We start from the raw sequence: 20,844 nt of genomic DNA on the forward strand, positions 1-20,844 counted from the left end.
ATGCAGAAAAAAAAGTCCTGAAAATTATTTAACCTGAAATTAAGTAGCTATTTTTTCTATGAAAGTGTAGACTGTAACATAAAAGAGGTTTTCAAGTACTATCAACAACTATGAAGACAAGTCAGAAATCCTTATTTTCTGTAAATCTTGCTGGCTGGCTTTTTTTTCCCCTTTGTTCTACAACCCCATCTTCACGTTACCTGTTGACTGTGGTTCAAGAACGTATTTGTCCATCTGCCATGCTGTAATAGTGTCAAAGGTCTCATCAACTTCTCCTTAAGTACTTGTGTCTACAGTTCACTGCCTAATAAGCATGCCTCTATGAATAAGATTGAGGGACCACTTTAAAGTTATTGCTTTAAATTTTTTTCTTCCCAACAGAAATTAAATATTCCAAAACTAAAATCCCAACACTTTTTCCCATCACAATATTTTTCCCCAGCAGTTTCTAGCAAAATAAAAGTCTTATTATGAAGTACAGACAGACTATGATAAAGTTTCATCTTCTGCTCCAAAACAAAGGATCATATACATGTCATCCAATTAAATGGCTTCACCACTGTTAAAGGAAGAAATAAAGGTACTTCTTGCTCTCTGATAATGAGGTTACTGCACCGTTCTAGCTCCATTTCTGGAACTAGAACTATAGTTCTAAAACATATCTATATAATAGATATTCCATTCTATGGAGTAGAAAACATATCTATGGAATATCTTTTTTTTTCCTGCATTAAGTTTTCCCATCATCCAAATTAATGGATTTTGCAATTTATATTCACAGCATTTTATCACACTGCCCAATATGCAAGAAACTTTACCAGTAAGTTAGTTCGGATTTATTTTTTACCTCTGTCACTTAAATCTTTATACTTTCTAGAGATGCCTTATGATTTTTATAGAAATACAGGAAAAATATATACTCACTGTATTTTTCATGTTGAAATACTTTTTTTTAAACACTAATATTTACTTAATTTCATCACTCCATTTCTTCATGGGAGAAAGTTTCCCCAGAACATCTGTGACTATACATACCTCAGCTAGTTTTAATTTCTGCTTTTTCTCACACCTCTTTCCCCTGAAAGCTAAGATCTTTGGTTGTGTTACCTTCTTCTGATTCACCTTCTCACAGCTTACCACACAGTTTCAGGCTTCAGGCATCTCATTCTCAAGTAGCCTTCTTGAATCTAATGTCAGATTCCCATTCCTTAAAATTCTCTTCATTGAAAGAAACACAAAGCAGTGGAAGAAAACCACTGTAGTCCCATTAAAGCTATTTGTTAAGCTTTTAAATACGATTTCTCCTTCATTAACACATTTTAATCTTCCTTAGTACACTTAATGTTACTAAAATATCTATTTAAGATTTGCTTACCTGAAATCTAATATAGGTTCCCAGATTGCACAATACAAAAGCTTGCTGTACTGAATCCACTCACTCTGCCAGCATCGGATCCACCCACTCTTTTCTACTCATCCTGTATCAGAATACAGATGATCCAGGACACCTTCACACACAACTCGAGTCTCTTATTTCTAGATCATAAGCTGTACTTTCTCTAACCAAAATTGTGTTCATTAAGCCAAAACATGCTTTCTCTCAAAAGAAATAAGGCTAAAGGGTAGAAGAAATTCAACTGATTAAACTGGAAGACATCCACATATGGTGCACTTGATGCTGTAAAAAAAAAAAAAAAGAAGGTAAAAAAATAAAGTAGTATATGAAGAGTATGGACTGAAAAACCTCTGGAAAAATGTGTACAGAAGCTTTTACTCAAACAAGTAAATTTAAATCTGGTTTAACAGAATGGTATTACCTGACACCATGCTTAAGGGTAAAAGGTGGCTAGTCACATCGCTATAGCATGCTGAATGGGAAAAAAAAAGTTGATTTATGCCTGTGTGGGTCCAAGTCCAGACTGACCACCATTACGTTTATTAATTGTTCTATATAAATCACATTTTCTCTTGTCTTCTTTCCATATCCACATGGAAAATGTAACCACACATGCAATGACAACAACTCACATTGTTGCTTTCCACTGAACGAACAATGACCACTTTAAAGTATCAACAAAAGATGCCGACACATTAATCTTGTTCTTAGTGTGATGGCTGCTCATCCTGCTCACAGTCCCTTCCAGATGGCTCGGTGTGAAAGGGATGGTGGGATGGGGAAGAAGAAATATTCCATACTGTTCTGAACATCTGCTCCACTGCATTTATACATTTAGAAAAACCATAAGCCTTACTGCCACCATCAATTTTACTATTTCAGCCTAATACTACTAGGCTAACACCAGATATAGTGTAAATGTTATGCATGTACATGAGAAAGGAAAAATGCCTTTTCAAGTCACACAAGAACATTTGTTTAGTTTTTGCAACCTTAAGAATGGCCTTGTTTCAGTAAGGAAGTACTTGTGCTGCACTGAAAACGTTTTTTCTTTCATATGACCTTTCTTGAAATCTGTATTATACTCCAGGAGTTTATTATCATCCCTTCTCCTATTCAAGCAAACAGGACTGAACTGAGTCACCATTCATTTCCCTTTAGTTTTATTTGTTTGTCTTTACTGAAAAGATGCACACTATGCATTTGTTGGAGCTTGTTTATATTCTATTTGAACAGTTTTGCACAGCAACTCAAAAATATTTTCCTTGTGCATATACAAAAATAGTGGTAACTTTTTTAAGCAGAGTTGAAAGAAAGAAAAAGATAAATATCTTACTACAGTATACAGTTTACATCTCAAATAACATTTACCCTTTAAAAATACCATCTCTTGAAAAGAAGCACTCAGCCAGAACAAGAAGAAACTCGGCGAGGAGTTAAGAAAGAGGAGGAAGTAGCGCTTTGTCCTATAGTACAGGAAAAGAGACTTAGATTGATCATTTCCACCCCCGCCTCTTTTGTATGATCCTGACATGTGTGAACCATATGGCTGCTGAATTATTCAGCTCTTTCTACTTTGAATAGCCAATGATTACACCTATGAAAATTCAGAAGTACTGAAACACTGATTGGAAGAGCGTCATCCTGTAAAATCTAATTTTGTTTTAACACTTAGGACCTAAATGGTAACATTAAGTGAGTATAAACTGGATGAGGTCAAAAGGAGCAAAATCACAAAGCAGCAGAGAGCTAGTTGTAACATCAAGATAATTACATCAGGATCAGCCCACCACTAGCAGATCAAAATGTTTCCAGAATTTATCAGGCTTGGACCCAGATTTGAGCACAGAGTTGGTTCCGTAGGAAGAGCCACACAGTTCTCCCTCCATAGCCAAATTCAGCAGCCCAGATAACTACGAAAATGTCTACATGCCACTCTTCCAACCACCAGCAGAAGTATTCCCATAAAATAGCTAAGATGTATCTAGCCTAAAAGTAAATCATGGTTTAAACACCTTGCTGTGCAACACCACTGATTCCCACCTATTTAGTACCGCTTAATTTTTCTACCAGTGGCAATAAAATTAAAAAACAACAAACCCAAGAAGAACTGCTGTTTAACAATACTATCACTTATCTAACAACCAACTATACCAGGACATTTCCCACCTAAAGGAAGTTTCTTTTTTGTTCACCACCCACCTATTCAAGGATCTGATAGGACTACAGTCCAAAAAGCATCAACACAAACTCCCTCTTCGTCAACCTGATTATTACAAGAAGGCACAGAGTAGCTTTTCATTACCCAATTTACTACAAACTACTGAGAGACTATTTTAAGTGTGATTCTTTCAATATGGTCTCTTAAATGATGGCTTTATACATCTTAAGAGTGCTTACTGTAAATCTGCTTTGGATATCTAATACACATTCTTCTAATAGCTTAGAGTTATGGAAAGTCACATTTTATCTACATTAGAGAAATGGAGTAATTCTGTAATACAAGAATCATTACCGTATGATATTTTACACTACTTCAGACAATTTGATGCTGGAACAACTTGTAACAGAATATTGAAAGTCTGCAACTATAAACTAGCCTTTCTTAACACATGGACTACAGTAATGCACAAATAGCTCCTGGAGACCATTCCGAGCACATCTGTCCCAGTCTTCCTTCTTCACAAACAATAAGTGTTATCAGCAGCAAATGCCTTGATTATGAAAAGAAAACATAAGTTGCACCTAGGCCTTGCTGACTTACATTGATCCCATTTACCAAAGCCTTACTGGATTCAAACTGCTCAAAATAACTGTCTGGGTCACAGCCCATGTGACAAAGGTCACCAGGTAAGGCCTCAGGAGCCCACCTGCAGTGAGAACATGCCATTCAGATCCTCAAATGACCTCAAGCTAAACTAGAAACAAATTCAGTAATTTGTTTCTCAGAACTCCAATTAACCCTAAATTGGAGGTAAAAGTAAAAAAGGGATGAAGTATCCACTTCATTCCAATAATATCAAGTTTTATGGCAATACACAGTGTTCCTTATTTCCCTTAACTAATTTACCATTAAAATGCTTTCTGAACAGCATTTTTCAGAAAAAAAAAAGTGTTCTTAAACTCTTTTCCCCTGCCACAGCAGTTGATCTAAAATCTAAAATATCACAGGGAAGTGTTAAGTTTTCTTGTAGTTCTTTTCCATACCAAATAACCTCAGAAAATTAAATATGCATACATACATAAGTACACAGTTTGTGTACATACATATTTGATATATACATAGGACTTTTTTATACATATGACACTCTGCAATGGAAAAGAGCAACAACATAGTCAAACTACAAAAGGAAAAACACTTTGTACCATGCCAATTTGGCATTAGACTTTGCCTGCCTCGACTCCTAATGTGCTTCCTCCACTCCCAGCTCTTACCAGCCAGGACAGACCTTCCCACTGGGAAACAACTGCAAATATGCTTTATCAAGCTACCACAGCATATAACAATCCCTGAATTACCTTGCAGTCAAGCAACTTCAATGTCCACTGAAAAAACAGGTTCTTGGAGACAGCGGCAGAAGTTTCCTGGCACACGTTCCCAGCACACAGACAGCCCATGAAGATTTAAGTTAATCCAAAAATAAACAAACATCCCTAAAATTCCTCAAGGTGAAGACTGCCACCTACCCTTGCCATGGAATTTTAGCAGGAAACTCAGGATTTCCCTGATTCTTCTGATTATGAAGCTACCACCAACATTTCACTTTCCCTATGTATCAGAAACCTGGAAGTGGCAGCTAGCCTACACTGGAAAAAAAACAGATTTATTTTGGGTGCATTTTAAGGAAAAACTGGACAAAATATTGTGTTTGAATCCAACAGCTGAGTCTAAGTGAATCAACATAATTCCCAACTATTTTCATCCTGAGCCAAGCACGCCATCTGTTCCCATGAAGTTCATCTTCTGGCCACCATACTACACCGTATAACAAAGCGCCAAAGTGATTGAGGACTGGTGCATAAATCAAGAAATACACTATGAGCGATAAGAGCGCAACACTCAAGACAGCAGGGGGGAAAAAAAAAACAACCAACACACACAAAAAACTCAAACACCTACCACCGAAAAAAACACCACAAAGCATAAGGAGACTTATTAAGGCCCAGCATTAATGCAGCCAGGTATTCTGCAGCTTTGGGTGTTGTGGTTATTTCACTCTGCTGCCTAAGGATAGCTGAGCTCTGATTAGAGGTTTTCCCAGAGTGGTGATGCTTTTCATATCTTTCCTACTGCCAGTGTTCAGTAACTTGAATACTAATAATGCAATTTCTCTGTCAAGTAACCTTCCTCTCTCTTCCACATGGTTACCATCTTCAAGTTAATCACAGAAACCATTCATGTTTGATGCACAAGAAATTAGCAATTCATAATTTTCCAGTTCATAAAATAGTAATAGTTACAGATGGCACAGTGGAACATCCAGTTATCAGAAGTACAGGAGCTCCCTATACCCCTACAACTGAGACACAAACAGGGTCCAGCAGAAATCAAGATGGATCATACCCCTTTTCCTGGCCTTACTGATACTGAAGTTTTTTTAAAATTAAGTTACAGAGACAGATATCCGTTTGTAGCTTTCCCCAGGAACAGAATACCAAAAGAAATAAAACTGCAGTAAAAAATAAATCTGAATACACTTGATATATCTAGTATTTTATTAATATGAAGCACATCAAGATTGAAAGCAGCTACATCTCCACAAATATAAAACATTATTTTCCCTTGGTGTTTCTGGCTCTTTTGTGACAGATCCTGCCTTTTACTAGCATTCCAAATTCAGATGTCAAAGTTCTGCCCACCATTAACTTCCTAATAATTCAATGTATAATCCTTATCTCAGTTTTTTCATTTGTTTTTTGTTTGGTTTGGGGTTGTTGGGTTTTTGTGGAGGGGTTATTAAATAAAGCCTAAAATGAATGTCAGGCATTAGTAAAAGTAACATGTTTTGATACAGTAATACTGGCTTACAAAACCTTATTTGCAGCATTAAAGAGACTTCCTTGTTACACATACAGTAACTCCCATTACGAGGTAAATAAGCTATTATAAAACCATAGTGAGTCTCAGACCAAATACAGCAGTTAGCCTTCTCTAAAAATCCCTTTTCAAGACTTGAAGGCTGAAAAGCTGTGTTCCATGAAATTTGGCATTGTATCAACAGATCTCCATGGAACTGGCAGGGTAGAAGTGCTCCAGAAACCAGCTCCATGGAAAAAAAAAGCATTCTTACCATGTATAATCAATCCCTAAAAAGAGGCTTAAGCAACTTTTTTCCCCAGCTAAAACCACTGAATTGTAGCTAAGATTGCAGGGGATGCAGAGGTTACCAATGATAATACTAAATTTTTAAAGTCTGCTCTCTTTCAGCATTTCAAATCAGTGCATTTAAATATCTCTTGTGGAACCTTTTTTCCGTCTTTCTTCAAGACATACATGTATATGTGTCTTGAAAGTGTAAACATAGCTTTTTAAGAGTCTGTGCAATTTCAGAACCTAACATTGAACATTTGGAAGAATCATACAGATTTACTGCTATCTCTATAATTCTCCTCTTAGTCAATGTCAAGTGTGAGTGAGTTGGGAGGAAAAAATAGTATAATAGTATTACATAGTATAATAAAAGTAGAACTGAACAAAAATACGTGGAGGCCACAAGAAAGAGCAGCACCATCCATCAGTGGTTTTCCACTTGAGGACTTCTGGGGATGTTCAAAGACTTCAAAAGGAATTAAGAAAACAGTAGCTAAGGTTAAAGACTACAGTAGCGAGTTGTGTAGTACAACAGGAGCAGAGAGACCTATAGAGCAGAATAGCTGGTGCTGATGATCCTGCATCCATCTTCTATATGGTCTTTTTTTTTTGGTAGGGAAGCAGGGATATTTGTTCCAAACTAGCTCTCACCTGGTCTCATGGTCCATTAGACACTGAACACCATCAGGTATGCTCCTGGAGAGTACCTTTTGTTTTTAGACTCATCAGAAAGGAAAAAAGTTCATATACTCCACAACAGGGGAATGTGCATCATAAACATTCCTGGATACAAACAAAGCAGATAGCATAAAGCACCCTAAAATGCCTATTGTTTCAACATGTTTTAGTTCGCTACATAAAGGTTGAAAAACAATGGTTTTATTTTGGTTTAATCTTACAAGGACAAGGTGGAAGAAAATAGGCAAATACTGGTTGAAAAAAACCCCATCATCTTAAGGCTGGAAGCCTGAGACAGTATTTTTTACTTACGTCTCCCTCCAATGTTTACAAATGAAGGCTTCATGGGAAAGTAGGGAATAAAGACACTATGCACAAGTGTCTCCTTCCCTATAATGCACTCAGCCACCCAACACTTGGGGAAGGATCTCATCTTCCCCACTAGCTGGCAGTCAACCACATACCAAATTCCTGGCAATACAGCCAACTAAAACCCACTGAAGGAGGAACAGACTGGCTAAACCTAGCAAGGTGCACCTGCAAAATAGCATCAGAAAGCCTATTACAGTAAAGTTGCATAACACCTGTGTTGCTATAGTATCTGTACACCTAGACTTTAAATTTACTCTCCAAACTTGAGAAAGGCAAGAAGCAGCATCTCAATTATCCAGTTGAGAGGCACAAAGCTACTTGATGACGCTAGCCAGCACACAAGGCCTGTAGGAGGATCAGAAATTGGACCTGGATCACACCAGTACTTAGCAACAAATGCTTCAACCACAAGATGAGCTATATTTCCTTCTCAGAAGCAAAACCCAGTTATTGCCTTAGGATCCACTCCACTTCAAGTTGTGCTTTTTAAGACAGCTGTAAGCCAACCACTTGTTGATTTAATTAAATGGATTCCTTTCCCCATCCCCCATTTCAACATTTCTGCTATTATAGCTGTTGCTCCTGGCTGAGCTGCTTCCAGGGCTGAAATCAGATTGGAAGCGAACAGAAACTTAATCCAGAGGAAAGAAGTCAAAGCAGTTTATGGAATTACTGCCCTTATAGCTGAGGCCACACAAGTGACAGTGAGAACACTCCATCTGCTTCAGCACACAGAAAAAAACCCCACACAAACAGCAATTCAAGCCCACTTCCCATTTCATACTGAAACAGGACAGACACATTCAAAAGACCAGTTACAATGTTTAGTTGCTAGATGAATAGCAAACTAAGCACAAGTGACTACTCAAAATGTGTAACTAGACCTGACAAGGACTAACTGCTTTCTACAAGAAATGGCATCAATCTTGTCATAGAAAGAAGACTTAAGTCTAGTCACAGAACCACAAAAATATCCTGAGTTGGAAGGGACCCATGAGGATCATCAAGTCCAAGTCCTGACTCCACACAGGGAAACTGAAAAGTTAAACCAGATACCGAAGAGCATTGCCTAAATGCTTCTTGAACCCTGACTGGCTTGGGGCCATGACCACTCCTCTGGGGAGCTTGTCCCAGTGCTTGACCACCCTCTCAATGAAGAATCTTTTCCTAATACGCAATCTGAATTTCCTCTGATGCAGCTTTAAGTCATTCCTTTGTGCCCAACATCAGAGAGAAAAGATCAGCACCTCCCTTTCCACTCCCCATCACGAGGAAGTTGCAGACAGCAATGAGGTCATCCCTCAGTATCCTCTTCTCCTCTCCTCTTCTGAACAACCCTAGTATCTTCAGCTGCTCCTCGTAAGTCATGCCCTCTAGTCTTAGTCCATCATATTGGAAGGAATACAGACCTATGACACTAGAAAGCTCAGAGCTGTTGCAATCTTCTGTTAGCCTGTGCTCTCATTTCCCAAAATCATGTAGGAGTCACAGCAAACTCTGAGAAAGTCAACAAAAATTTTACTGAATAGAAGAATAGACATTTCTTATATTTTTATTCCTCAGGCTCAGAGGCATCTGTCATGTCCCAAGGACTGTATTACATGACATCTCATGTAGGCATTACAAATTCTATTTACCTTCTTAGCCACATAAGTAGTTTATGCCTGCAACATTTCCATCTTTGTTGTAAGATGCTGCTTTCGGTGAATGCTAACTCAGTATACGTTGATTTCTGTGGTTTGTTTACAGAAAGAAAAAACAGCACATATTCATAAATATTTAAGACCAAATTAATTTTAAAAGCATGAAGTATTAAAGGATAATTTTTTTAAAAATATACAGTACTCTGAAAGAGGAGGGTGGATGGAAACTCAACAAAAAATTGATATCCTCTTCTCAGGAGGAAATCACCAATCTAATGAAAGGTACCATCACATCTCAAGAAAAGCAGTAGTTCTTAGTTCCTGGTAAATTGTGGAGTCCCTTTTCTCTCTTCCAAAAACATAAGACGGAATCAAGGACAAACCATTAAAAAGAAATAATCAAAAGGAACCTATTCTCTGTATGTTTGGGATGGCAAAAATCTTAATTCTTGCAATTAATAGAGAACAGAGCATTTCTTTACTTGCTTCCCACTTCTTTAACCATAATGTCATGAAATAGTATACCAACAGATTGTATGTTGAACTGATCACATTCATAATTTCAGAGACAAACACCCATCCATCAAAATTCTGTAGCCAAACACGTGAAGAGAAGCCGCTCAGTTTTATATGGAGTTTTTTTACTGATTATAAGATGCCCTGCCTACATTTTAGAGCCACAGTCCAACCTTTCCCTCCTTTACAGGAGCCCTACTGACAGTGATTTCTCTTCTCCTCCACTTCTAGTACCAGTTTCGGCATACTCTCTACTCCAGTTGACAATACAGCAAGGAAGGCTGTGTGTCCTTTGCGCATCTTCCAGTTGCTTTCCTCTACCAGGGAGTTTACTAGCTTGGACTCTGCTTTGCACACCTCACTTTTGGCTATGTCATGTTTTACTACTATTATAGAACATGCCAGCTGCTCCAACAAGAGTTGGAGGCACCAGTAACTAAGGGGAGAGATATAAACTAATGCTTCCAACTACCCTTACACACACACATACACACACACAGTTTTACATTCCAATGTTTGCCTACAAGGCCTGTTTGGTACAAAACCTTGTTCTTAACTATTTTTTGTTTAATTAGGACTTTTTACTAGTCATAGATAGATTCTAAAGAGTGTTTCTTACTCTCAAAAAAAGGGTCCATTAACCAAAAGAATGGGACCTGGTAGCTGCTCCTCCCTCTTTCCTATCCACTCCCCATGTAAGACCCAAACTCCTCTCCAACTGTCAGGGTAAAATACCTTATTCAAATACTATGTTCTTATTTGAATATGAAAACTCCTCAGACAGGCCCCATATCACATCAACTCTTTCACAAACCCTCAGGACTAAACGCAGCTTCTCCTCAAATCATGGGGAAAAGTGTACCTAGTTAACTAAATGATGGCAGGATACAGATCAGGCAGCTGCCTGCAAAGATTCTCAGTGCTTTTTTTTAAAAAAGTATAAGCAGCCATTAATACCTATTTTTAAACTTTTTAATGCATAGATGAGGCACCTACATAAAGAAGCTTTGTAGCTGCAACCAGATGAACAGAGTTTAAAGGGCAGTCTGTTTAATTCTATAAATAGACAAACTGCACATAAAAAATGAAGAAGCTTTACAAGTTAATGTTTTATTTACAGGAAAATGTTTATGACTGGAATGTGTATTGATGAAACATGCTTTAATTTTACTCCTGAATTTAAAGAGGAAATGGCAACCATCTAGATCCTGATGATCACTGTAGTCTCTTGTGAACTTTATTAAAAAGCAGTTTGAAATTAATTTCAACACCTATTTAAAAAAAATTTTATTCTATTCCCCACTCTGGTTCCACAGTGATTAGTCCTGAATTTTGCTTCAAAACATATTTTGCATATTGGACCAAAATATTTTCAATATTGATCTGTCATTAAATTGCTTTGAACAAAACAGTTTCCTGTAAGTAGATGTTCATTCTTAACACCAGTAAGTAGATTTTGAACCTAAACATGCTGAAGTGAAAATAATGGAAAAAAAAATTAAATCCTAGAATGTTGATGTCCAGGGTGTTTTTGTTTTTCTTTCAAAAACAGAAATAAAGAAAGACATAGAATTCTGAAGCCCACTTACTATAAACTTGCCTCCATCCCAGCACTGCTGCTGCTGTTATCCTGGTGATAAAATGTTCTCCTGTGAAATGCAATTATTAGTTTAAAACACATTGAGCTGATGGGTTCCCACAATCCAGGAGGAATAGATTTCTTGACCATGGCCATAACCAGCTAGCTGCTGAGCAAAGAAAGAACTGCTACTGCCACCTCTGTGATGAGACTCCAGGAGGCAATACTTCAGCTGTTAGCACCCAGCCTGAGGCTATTTGAGAATTACATCAAACTGAGCAAAACCTCTGCAACTGCACTGGAGAACACTGGTTTTGTGGACTGCTAGAATAACATGTTGACTCTGATTCTCAAAGACTGTCATTTAAAGTTATCTATTGTTACATCGATCTTCCATACACCCCATCAAATTATAGAACAAGCCTACCAATACTTACATTGCTCTTAACTACACTTTAAAATAGTTAATATAATCTACAGAGACAAGCTGCACATATGGAAAATAACCCAAGCCATTAGAGACTAATCTACACACAGTTCAAGAAACAATTTAACTACATTGGTTAAATTTAGAAACTGATTTAGTTAATCATGCACAGGCAACCAAGATTTAAACCTCATCTTCAAGCAGATGCCTATGCACTAGCTGAATAATTCAAAAGGGAAGTTACTATGATGCCAATGATAGAAAAAGTTCAGAGAAGAGGCCAATGACTGCATTTATTTGCAGTACTGAAGTAGCACTGAATTTCCCAGTCTTAGACAGTGATAATGAAGAATATTTCTGTATGTGTTCATATCACTATCTTGAAAACATGATGAACATGCTAAGGCTCTCACAGCACAAATGCCAGTTTTACCAAATTACTACTCCTTGTGTATTAACAAACCCATTTTGCCAGGCTGCAATTTCAAAAATATAAAGTCCCTCAACTCCATGCTATCAAGTCCAAAACATAACTAAGCGAACATTGAATAGAGTTTAACCCAAAACAGGCAAGAGTTGAGCCCAAATATTCAGCCTCTTCTAATATCGAAATCAGACAGAAAACAAAGAAAGCTCATAGAAAATGCATGCACCTCTTAACTAAGATCGGAATCTGTGATCAGACTTCTCTATTATGTTTTAAGTCAGTCTCTCCCCAAACTGGTTCCACCTCATTTTGGCTTTACCATTTGTAATGCAAGGATTCAGGGATACTTTCTCCTCTCCCACAGACCTCTTCTCTCCCCATGAGACCATTTGGGAAACATTGTCCTACTTCTCCCCCCATCCACTGCTATGTAATCTTCAGCTTTTGACGGGCTGAGTAGTCCAAAAATTTTCCACCATTCTCCAGAAGACTATTTCTCTCTCCTGCCCATCCTACCTTTTGCACTCATGCTCTCCTATTCTGAAAAGCTTTTCCTTCAGGAAAAATGCAAACTCTAGTCTTCTGCAGAAAATTCAGAGGAAACTTTTCTTAAATTTAAGTTACTAAATCATTCTATAATTTGCCAGCCACAAGGCATACAGGTTATGCACCTGAAGAGTCAGATAGTACAGGCAAAAGTCTTTGCAAATACATTTGGTTTAACCCTGACTAAAAATATCTAAGTCGCTTTCACAACAAAAGTATTTCTGAAGACTACAATAGCGTTATCCACACAGAAATCAAACATAATTTTAACACCTTTCTTCAAAAGATGTAACTGAATATGCAACATTTTTATATGTCAAACAATAAACACATATTTCTTATCACATACAAACAATTCTAGAGGAGTTCTTCAGATGGTCTAGTGAATTGACATTCGGGGCCAGTAAGCACCAGGGTCAAGCCCTGCATTTTGGTACCTCCTTCCTGACTACATGCTCTCTAACTTTCTTTGTGGGGAACACTTCTGTAGTGTACTGTTGTAGGATTACAATGGAAGTTTAGCAAATCTGGTGCATGCTACTTAACACAGGATGGCACGTTAAGGAATCAGCAGCTTTCACAAACGTATAATAGTTGTATTTTATTTTGAGCACCTTGACAACTTTGGGGGGCATTTATATTAGCAAAACACAGTAGGAAATCCAGATAAGACAAGGCACAATTATAATCCAAGTGACAAAATTAATTACTTGATTTAAAATGAAAACGCCTCACTATGCATGCAAAACAGGTGAATTAATCCATTTAAATTTTTTATTACTGAAATGTAAGTGAAATTCTTTGAAGCAGAAATTTAAAAAGAAAAGTATTACATTTCTGTAGAAATCAATCATTATTTTTAAATACAAGCTTGTCATTTTATTGACCAGGTAGTTTCCAAATTGTATCTCCTATTAGAACGTTTGTGATACACGAATGATCAGTGTTCAACCAAAAAATAGAATTTGTTATGCTTAAAATTAGTTTTTAATATTTTTAAAAATCAAAGGCTGATTATTTTCAAGTATGTTCAGCATTGTCTTTAAATACCCTTCAACTACATTAAACTCCAGACACTAGATACCTTTCAATTAAACTGTATGTGAAAGTTGTGCTTAATCTGCACAAAGAAATAGTGTAGTATTATCAAATATTTTCTGAGTATGAACAGCAAATATATCAAAATAACTTTTTAAGTTTTATGAATAAATACAACCTACGTAAAATACTCCTAAACCTAGGTTCTTATTCCTGTAACAACTAATCTCTACAACATCCCATGAATAAAAGCAAGCAACCATGTCTCCATCCAGCATGAAATGCAACTGAAATGTAACAGTGCTGTAACAATCGTTAAGCTTATAACGTAAAAAAAAAAAAAGGAAAAAAGGAACACTGGAAGTGACGGCAGTCTTTTTTTAATCCAAAGAGCAGGAGAAGAGGTCTGTAAAGCCAGCTACTAGAGACCTCATAAAACTGGGGGCCACATACCGGAGAGATCAGGGCTCTTACAGTCAGCTACTGGAGTGGCCACAGATATGGATTAGCTACTGGAGAGACCTTTGCACACACGTTCGTGTGCGCACACCTGTGTGACAACAGGTCACCTGTAAATACATATCTTAAGAAGAATAAATCTCACCATTTCATTAAGCAATACGCTAATCTAATAATCTAGTAGTGAACCATATTTTCAGTCTTCAATATGTCCATTAGGTTTACCATATTTTTTGCAGACTACTTCCCCTGACACCTTTGAAATTTACAGCAAGTGATCTTTTTTCCAAACTATTTGAGTAGATAATCATCAAGTTACATTACCATTAAATAGGAATGGCAGGAGAGGCAGAAGGGGGAAAGAACAGGTTTTCTTTCATCCCTCTCCTTCCAAGGCTGTTGCCATACCTTTCACATTTCTATGTGCACCATACTGCTTCCCCATCCCCTCATCCCTTACAGTAAAATTTCTTACTCGACATTGTGGATGCATGGATACATAGCAGAGTTCTCCAGAACACCTTTCTTTGAGTCTTTCCTGATGTAGGGTGCCATCTGTTTCACAACATATATACTGATAAGCATCTTAAATATCATCAAGTATATAATCAGAACTCAGAATTAAAATCAGCATGTGGATTTCAGCCGAGGGAACAAAGTCTACCAAAGGATTATAGCCAGGGTCAGCTTTGACATAGGCAAAGTCAACAGCATCCTAAAGCACTGCTTGCTGCATGCTTTGCTTATTTCAGAGATCTGAAGCAAGGCAGCACTGTGGTGTGCAATGCAGGAAGAAAGCCATCTCTCCTATGAGTAGCTAATACTTCTTTTAACCTCCTCATCCTCTCAGAAGGAAGAACAAACCAACCTGCTCTCCCGCTTCTTCCCCTGCTCAAAAGGTTTCTCTTTTCCACTACAGAAGCAGACAAGCTGCAGCCCCCTAAAAGAAAAAAAAGTTATAATAATCAGGTTTACTTAGATTCTAACAAAATTGTCTGCACTTTGCCAGTAGTCCTTCATTAGTACCACCCAGTGTGGCCCACATCTTATGCCACACAGTGAAGGAAGTGCAACACAGCTGTTTTCATACTCTTCCACCAACACAACAGATATTCCTCATCTAAAAGTCTGTGGTGTGCATGTCACAGCTGAGACAGATTGGGGAGAGGGGGGATTTTTCCCCACAGAGCTAGTTTAATATCAATAAATATAAATCTTTTATTATCCGTTGCACTTTGAGGCACACAGTCAAACATTTAACCCCAACAGATTTAGTTTAAATCTCCAAGACGACACATCAGCAAAGTACAGATTATACAGGGTAAAAGTAATTAACAGATGCAAATTTATAAATCCAATATCTCATGAACATCCATGAATAAAGTAAATTTATTTCTGTTTTCTACACAATAAGATTAGTGTTTAAATGATACTGTCTCCTGAGCTAGCAGTGCTTTTGACATTTGTTTCAGGGCCTAATACAGCATATCTGCAACACCACAAAAATATAAACCTCCTTTCCCAATGCTAACTCAAAACTTTCTGGATAGTTTCCAAGTTTCATCACTGGTCTTCAGTTTAAGGGACTTACCACAGTTTTCAAAGCTATTTGTAATAGATTCACACAAATGCAAAGTAAATGACAAGGTATGTTCAAGCAAGAGCTCCCTTGAACAACTTACCATTTAAAAAAGGGAGTAGAGAATATCCTTTCTACTTATACGTTTGAGAAGACAACTGTTCTGTAACTTGCTAGCACATTCAGGTGGCTTTCTCTGCAAACAAAGACAAATTTCAACTTTGCTTTTCAATAATAAAGATATGCATTAAAAATCAAGTTCAGTGATCAGTTAAAAATTACTAAAACATGCATGACCAGAATCTAGACATACTTTTAACTGTTTTGAGCTAAACATTGTTTCATGCTACAGCTTAAATCTTATCAAGGTAAGAAAATAGCTTGTGTTATTTTATAATCAATGTCCCCTTTTTTTAAACTGGAAATATCTGCAGAGAAGGTAACATTTACCCACTTAAAAGACTATGGGGATGGAAAAATGTGAGATAGTGCCCTATAGTAAAGCCTAATAAAACACCAGGTTTGAGTCTCTCCAAGATACTCCACAGTAAATTCAGTATTACTAAACAAACACCCACTAAAACAAACACACTAAAAAAACAATGAGAATCTCTTGCAAAAGTATTGAGACTGTTTCCATGAAAATATTACAGATCCTAGTATCAAGAGAATATTCTGACTTACAATAAACATTTAGTCATACATTAAATTTTTATAAATTAAGTTTCTGTGGTTAAGACATAGCTGCCCCTTCTGCAAGAACTGTATAATGATGATCTCTAAACTAGACTATTTGATCATAAGAGACTAATACTACAGCCATATTTTTAAAGGCCGCTGCTATACATTCTCTGATGGAACTTGATTAGACATTTTAGAAAATAAAAATTTACAAGAGAGATGAAAGAACTTCTCTATTTCAAGGACACATTCATAAAACATGATTTATAAAAAAGCCAAAGCATCTAGAAGAGCTAGACCCTGTTAAAGTCACCACACACAGATTTCTCAAAGGCAACATCAGTATCCTGACAACACTTCTTGCTCACTGTCACCACTCTGAATTTCCTTCATCCTCTCTCAAAATATTAGAGCTTTAATATCATGGTGCCCCCACTTCAATTCCAGAAAGTGTTAGTGCAGTGGCCACCTATTCTAAATATAATATTGCCCTTAGTCAGCTTGCTACTAAGATCTACCAGTTGGTCAATGCTTTAGTCCTCACTTAAGTGTTTGTGTGCTTACAGATGGAACTGTTCTGAAGTCACACGTTATAAAAGGCTCAGTTACATATAGTTCATTGACATTCAGAGGTCTCCCTATCTTATCATGAGAATAGATACTATATGAGGAAGGTGCCTTCCAAACACGGCTTCGCAATCCTGACTAAAATTATGTCAGACAGGATCTGATTATCTATGTGATTTGAATCTACAGTGATTTATTCCAGTATACCTATGGTTCAAGAAACAGTAAATCTGCTTTGGAGCAATTAGTACTAGACTGAAAAACACTACAGAACAGATGTCAGAGCACTAGCCTAGTACAAGGGGACTGGAACTTATATAGAACTCAAACCCTCTAGTACTGTCAGGATGGCTGAGGATATATTTACACACTACATTACTCTCAGCAGCAAAGGCACCTTATGAGGTTCCCCGTTCCCCACACTAGCTACTCGCTCCTGTCCACACGCTGCAGTTCACCGCTTCCATCAGTTACACCAACGCAATGTCTGTAGTGCTGCACTATGTCAATGGCATCACTGAATCCATCCTGTGATGAAGGAACTCTCCTCTCAGGTCAGCAATGTCTGACCTATACAGCGATGGGAAGCAGGAAGAAAGTTACCGCACGAACAGTAAGGATGAGACTCTTGCATGGTTTTTACAATGAAATGAGATCAACTATCCTGATATATTCCAGGGGCTAGTACAAATCCTTACATGGTTAAAAACATCAATAGATGGCCAATGCCAAGCAGTCTTATATCTTTTTTTAAAATCAGATTTTTCTGATTTCTTTTATTTTTTAGAGTCAATTATTAAAAAAGACCCAGAATAAGATGAAGAAGAAACACTGGACTCTCATTACACGTTCTATGTTTAAGATACATAGTTATGATGAAAAACACATTGCAGAGGCATGCAAGATGAGTATATTTCAGTACACCATTAATAGTCCAGCAATACCTATCCACTGGCATAACTGAATATACATGCACCATTTTGAATGGATTCTTTTTCCCATAAAATATTCAAGAAAAATCCCAACGAGAGCCATTATGAAAAGGTCCTTACTCATTACCAAGTACATCACTGACTCCTCTGCCAAGTGCCCCACTTGACTCATATTCACTGACTAAATTTCAGAAAGTACTGAATAGTTCCAACAGGATAAGATTTCAGATATGCAGAATGTGTAACACTGACTTCTGGTTAGAAATGTATATCCAGCTGAATTGTTTAAGATCAATATTTTAAAACTTTCTAAACAGGGCTCCTAGAAATGATATTGTATGCAAGCAATTTGAAGAACAAGCTATATGACACACAGAGGATTACTTCAGAAATCCACAGGAAAAAAAATAAAGGATTTAATGCAAGACATTAACTTTTATACAGATTGAAGATTAAAAGTATCCAAATCGTCATCATGAAAATGGTGAAATAAGGATTTTATTTTTAAGTCTGTTTTCTGGGGTGAGGGGTGGGTTTTTAACCATGGTTTTATATATGGAGATCCAAAGCTTATTACTGTAGTTGGGAATTACAAAGTAAATGTTTCATCAGTGCATGCACACAAAAAAGGAAGTGGTTTAAATCTTCCATACTGATTTGCCTTGTTAGCTTCCTGTGTGTCTTCAACCTTAAAAGCATGAAACTCAAACCTTGGAAACTACTGTAACTCTACAACAGACATCTGAAAAACCCAGACAGTTTTTGGAGTCCTCAAAGAGCAGAACTACAGATCAATTAGTGGCTAGGTCCCACTTGGTCTTAAGTGCTTCTACAGTGGGGTAAGGGCCTTTTCTGTAAGAGCCATACAATCAATTCCTTAGAACCAAGGGCCTCTTGGTGGCCCATCCTAAGCAGCTTTCATAAGATTGATCAAGACAACTAGAAAGTTTCTTATCTTTAAACAAGGCTTGATCCAGAAATGCAGATGTAGGACACATACTCTTCTTGGAGTGCGGAAAGCAATCTGCCCTTAAGGGACAATTTCCTACTCCATATCTTTCTGAGAACCAGTTTGAAGGTCAGACTTGGTCACAACACCCAGTGTGTCCTCTGCCAGCAATTCCTTCCAAACAAGTTCAAGCTCTTGGAGTTTTTCTTTAAAGCACAAGCAGATAACAAAGTAAAAATATTCATGTTGTATAGTACCTGATATCTCTTTTATTCATTTTCACTCACTGGATTATGGCACAAATATTCACTGCCTGAGTATAGCTGTCCTTCAGTATTGGACAGAGGAGATTAGCTAAACTGGAAGCTGGCAAAACCCTAAACTTCTTGTGGAATTTTTCTGAGGTTAAACACTTGATCTTCAGAGATTTTGCAATCTACAAAAGACAACACATCAAGCCTGTGAGCCAGCCAGTAGCAGCACTGGTTTGTCAGACATTCTTGGCTGCTAAGAAACATGCTAGCATTGACCAGCCCTCACATACCTCACCTCTTTGGTACCTCACAGTAAGAGGCTTGCCCAGGACAACATTCTCTTCCTTAATGGTCCGCACTGCAAGTGAAGTCAAGTGTAAAGATAAGGCTATACCACAAATTACTAGTACCAACCACAACAGGCAGGAAGCAGCTCTTTCATTCTCCGATCTTCAATTCAAAAAGAAAAGATTCTCCCATGACTGACAAAGAAGTCCAATATCTCTGATAAGGAACAATTTTCAGCTGGGATGTCAATATTAAAATGTTTTCAAACACTTGAAAAGGTTTGCTGGCAGAATTTACTATCCCTAAACCTTCACAGGTAACAATCCTCATCTCACAGCACAAGCCCTCTGTTCTATCAGTCTGCTCCTCCTCCCAATATAGCCCCACACTCTTCTCCACAAGTTTGGTGCATACATCTTTACACCAAAGTGAAGAGGTCCCTCCTAACTCCATTCCCAGTGCCTAGAGATGTCTCCCTAATGCTTTATATAAAGGAATGCTGCTGGCTTTACATCAAAGTGGAGATCCACTTGAGTAACAACACTAAAACTGGACCTTCCTCAGCAGAGAGAGCCTCTGTAATTTCAGTTGTTGCCCACCCAGCCAGGAGGAGCTTTATATTTGTCAGTTAATAAGATTTAAGAACATGCTTAAGAAGTCCCTTAAATTCTACTTTCTGGAGCATTCCACCTCATTTCTTGTGGTTAGCAGATATTGCTACAAAGTATGAACATCTAGACAGATGCTTTGTGTAAGTACCTACCGCACACAGAAGAAAACCCATAGGCTCATTAAAGAGATCAGTCCGAGGCTAGATGACAGGAAAGAGAGAGGTACAGGCTTTCAAATTAAATGCTTCACTTAGAAAAGTGGATACGGTGACATGAGCAATACAAAAAATATTGTGAGATAGCAGCTAGCAGTCAATATTCAAAACAAATAGTGGACTTCACCCTGCCCTGAACAAAACTTAAGACTTTCTTTAGCTCAAACTTCTCCATAAGTAGAAGAAGGTCATGCAGTTTGTACTCTGTTTCATAACATTAGCGAGAAGTCGCAGAAAAAGGGAAGCATGAATCAGCATAGGACTAGGACACAGAACCCCACCGAAAAGTGTTAGCCAAAAATATCACATGTACACATATATACCAATAAAATGAGACACCTAACTACTAGATTGATAAATGAAATTACTAGGCTTC

At 37.5% G+C, this 20,844-nt stretch overlaps 1 protein-coding gene across 6 annotated transcripts in view; it reads right to left on the reverse strand.

Moving 5' to 3' along the window:
- WASF3 (WASP family member 3) overlaps window positions 1–20,844 on the reverse strand; it is a 74,146-nt gene that overhangs the window by 34,440 nt on the left and 18,862 nt on the right. For 3 of the 6 annotated variants that reach the window (XM_074815955.1, XM_074815949.1, XM_074815951.1), the window contains exons 2-3: window positions 16,075–16,167; window positions 15,261–15,332 (exon numbers count right to left, since the gene is read on the reverse strand). The exons of 1 other annotated variant lie outside the window; for it this stretch is intronic. The gene's annotated coding sequence lies outside the window, so the exon portion shown is untranslated. Of the gene's footprint in view, window positions 1–7,358; window positions 7,381–11,505; window positions 11,566–15,260; window positions 15,333–16,074; window positions 16,168–20,844 lie in introns of those variants that run through there. 2 more of the 6 variants (XM_074815950.1, XM_074815954.1) reach the window with 2 other exon arrangements.

The sequence above is a fragment of the Strix aluco genome, chromosome 2 (assembly GCF_031877795.1).
Source record: "Strix aluco isolate bStrAlu1 chromosome 2, bStrAlu1.hap1, whole genome shotgun sequence".
Lineage (NCBI taxonomy): Eukaryota > Metazoa > Chordata > Aves > Strigiformes > Strigidae > Strix > Strix aluco.